This window comes from Saccopteryx leptura, chromosome 13, assembly GCF_036850995.1.
Source record: "Saccopteryx leptura isolate mSacLep1 chromosome 13, mSacLep1_pri_phased_curated, whole genome shotgun sequence".
In the NCBI taxonomy this organism is placed as follows: Eukaryota; Metazoa; Chordata; class Mammalia; order Chiroptera; family Emballonuridae; genus Saccopteryx; species Saccopteryx leptura.
The window spans coordinates 17,008,677-17,012,218 of record NC_089515.1 but is presented as its reverse complement, the minus strand read 5'-3'; the positions used below and the strand labels follow the sequence as shown (position 1 = coordinate 17,012,218).

At 39.2% G+C, this 3,542-nt stretch overlaps 1 non-coding gene across 1 annotated transcript; it reads right to left on the bottom strand.

The window, feature by feature from the left end:
• Nucleotides 1-1,254: 1,254 nt before the first annotated feature.
• TRNAI-GAU (transfer RNA isoleucine (anticodon GAU)) lies at nt 1,255-1,330 on the bottom strand. Its single transcript has one exon. It is a non-coding gene; the product is annotated as a tRNA-Ile (tRNA).
• Nucleotides 1,331-3,542: the final 2,212 nt, after the last annotated feature.

The following is a 3,542-nucleotide window of genomic DNA, read 5'->3' as shown; positions in this document are numbered from 1 at the left end:
ACATAAAAATGGAGATAAAAAATCATTAAAAAGAACCAGTCAGAAATGAAGAATGCAGTAATGAATGAAGAATGCATTATAGAGAATCAACAGATTAGATGAAGCAGAGGATCGAATCAGTGATTTGGAAGATAAGGTAGCAGAAAATACACAATCAGAACAATAAAAAAAAAATCCAAAAAAAAAAAAAAAAAAAGAATAGTTTAAAAGGGCCTCTGGGACAATATTAGGTGTACCAACACTCACATCATGGGGGTATGCCAGGAGAAGAAAGAGAACAAGGAGTTGAAAACCTATTTCAAAAAATAGCAAAAGAAAACTTCTCTAACTATACAAAGGAAATAGACATTCAAGTCCAGGAAGTGCAGAGTCCCAAAAGAAATAAACTCAAAGAGGTCCACATTAAGACACATCATAATTAAAATGCCAAAGGTTTAAGACAAAGAGCCTGGCCTGTGGTGATGCAGTGGATGAAGTGTGGACCTGAAATGCTGAGATCACCAGTTCAAAGCCCTGAGGTCACTGGCTCTGAGGACAGGTTCATTAGCACAAGGTCAGTGGCCTGAATGCAGGAATCATCCACATGGTCTCAAAGCTTGCCAGCTTGAGCCCAATGGCTGCTGGCATGAAAAGCCCAATTTTTTATGTTTCCAACATGCAGTTGGTTCTCTTTTACCCTTCTCCAGTCATTCCTCCCCTCCCAAGAAGCAGCCACTATTCTATTATCAAAGATTAGTATTTCCTGGGTTTTTTTGCAATTTTTCTAAAACGAGTCATAGGTTCTCTATATGTAGTAGCACCTTGGTCTTAAGGTAGGTGACCACATATATGTGGATCTGCTTCCGGACTTTATATTCTTTATATTCAGTTTTATCCCTGTACCAATAGGACAGTGTCTTAATTACTGTGGCTTTAGAGTAGTCTGTTTCTTTTTTTTTTTCTTTCTTTCTTTCTTTCTGAAGCTGGAAACGGGGAGAGACAGTCAGACAGACTCCCGCATGCGCCCAACCAGGATCCACCCGGCACGCCCACCAGGGGCGACGCTCTGCCCACCAGGGGGCGATGCTCTGCCCCTACGGGGCGTCGCTCTGCTGTGACCAGAGCCACTCTAGAGCCTGGGACAGAGGCCAAGGAGCCATCCCCAGCGCCTGGGCCATCTTTGCTCCAATGGAGCCTTGGCTGCGGGAGGTGAAGAGAGAGACAGAGAGGAAGGAGGGGGAGGAGGTGGAGAAGCAAATGGGTGCTTCTCCTATGTGCCCTGGCCGGGAATCGAACCCGGGTCCCCCGCATATCAGGCCGACGCTCTACCGCTGAGCCAACCAGCCAGGGCTGAGAGTAGTCTGTTTCTTAATGGAAGTCCTTCAGCTTTGTTGTTCTTCAAGACTGTCTTCTATATCCTTTGTATTTCAACATAAACATTTTAGAATCAGCTTCTTCACTTCTACACACACAAACACTCTCTCTCTCTCTCTCTCTCTCTCTCTCTCTCTGATGGGCTTTTGCATTGAAACTATACATCAATATGAAGAGAAGTAACATCTTTCAATTATATAGACAATTTAAATCTATTATTTTGGAATATTTTCCCATTCATTGAGGTCTTAAGTGTCACTCAACACTACTTGTTAATTTTCACTCGAGAGATCTTTCACTGCTTTAATTAGATCTATTCCTATATTTTTGTTATTTTCTAATACCATTGTAAAGGATACATAAAACTAGTATTTTTGAATTATTTAAAGCATTTCTATATAGATAAAATTTATTTTGTTATTGAATTTGAATCCAGCATCCTTGATAAATCTATTTATTAATGGTAGTTTGTATATCATTTAATATTTTTGATGTGTACAATCATATCATATGTGAATAGTACTAATATTTCTTCTAACTTTTTATATTTGTATCTTTTTCTGTTTGTTTCTTAGTGTTGTTAGGAACCTCTTGTGCAAGTCAAACGATACGTTAATAGTGAGCACCCTTTTCTTGTTTTCTAACCTCAAGAAGAGATAATTTTATGTTTCACCATTAAGTAAAATCTTGGCTATAAATTTTCTTGAATATATCTTTTAATTTTTATTAGAACTTCCTTTTTATTTTTATTTTACTATGAGCTTTTCCCCTTAATCCAAAACAGGTGTTGAATTTTATCAAATGTCTTTTCTGCTTCTGTTGAGATCCTATAGTTTTCTTCTTTATTATGCTAATACAGTAATTTACATTGACTGCTTTTCAAACATTAAAGTAGCCTTGCATTCTTGTGATAAACCCACTTTATCATGACATAGCTGTAGGGAACTAGAACATGTCACTCCAAAACATACCAATCTGCATGCAAATCATTTTGAGCTGCAGGCAATTGAGAAAAAGCAGACATAGGATGAGCTCTCCACCTTTCTCCAGCTGCCGGAAAATTGGGGTATAAATTTCCCTGCTGAAGGTCCTTCCCCTCCTTTTTCTGGACCAGGAAGGGAAGAACAAGTTTATCACTGGAGATGAGATGGCACCAAGAGGCGTCTACATAAATACACCCTCATCTACCATATACAGTATTTACCTTCCCACAATTTACCACTTTGAAAACTCCAGCAGCACCTTTCCTTTTTCTTGTCACTTCTCTGCAAATTTATTGTCCTTTCTCAGAATGGTATAAAAGTCTCGAAGTCTAGTGGCTTCTCCGAGGGTTTTCTGTGAAGCCCTACCCCATCTGGCTGCCCCGCGAAACACCCCGAACATCACATCCCACATGCACTTTGGATGCTTTTCTGTTGTTCATCTGTATTTTCCTTTTGTCAGAAAAAAATTTTCTTTCCTACGTATGACACTTTTTATAATTGCTGGTTTCAATTTGCTCATATTTTATTTAGCACTCCCCTGCCTGTGGTTATGAGAGATACATGCCTATAATTTTTCTTTCTCATAATGTCTTTGTCAAGTTCTGTTACCAGGCTTTTCCTGGCCTCAGAACACAAGGTGGGAAGTCTCTCTCTCTCTCTCTCTCTCTCTCTTTTATTAGGAAGCATATTTTACGGTTATGCTTCTTCAAAAATGTTTGCATTTACATTCTTTATTACCACAAAACCCTGTGGGTTCCCATGGGGTAAGAGAAACCTCTGTTTATTCTGTCTCTAGCTTATCACTCAGGAGCAGCTGTCTTCTTGCTGATGAGGTGCTTTAATATCCTGGCTTAGGGACTGGTTGACCCGTCTTGCTCCTCACTCTTACTTTGGGAACGTGTGTACACTTTGGTAGTCACCATCATGAGTGATGAATGAATGATCCGCACACACTTTCCTTTGCGTCTACTGCAAACTGAGGGTAATTCAGCCTAAAAGCCAAATCTGGAGCCGGGGAGTCATTTTTAAGTTCATCGTGTAGAAAAATGTTAATGTTACGAGCCTTAAAAATATCGCTCAGCCAATATATCAGGATAAATGCGTATGGTAGAAGTAGAATGAAAATATGATTTTGAGGAAATGAGTCAATGGTGTAAAATTTCTGTCTGTTAAAAAAGAGATTGTTCAGGTATTTTAATGATGAGG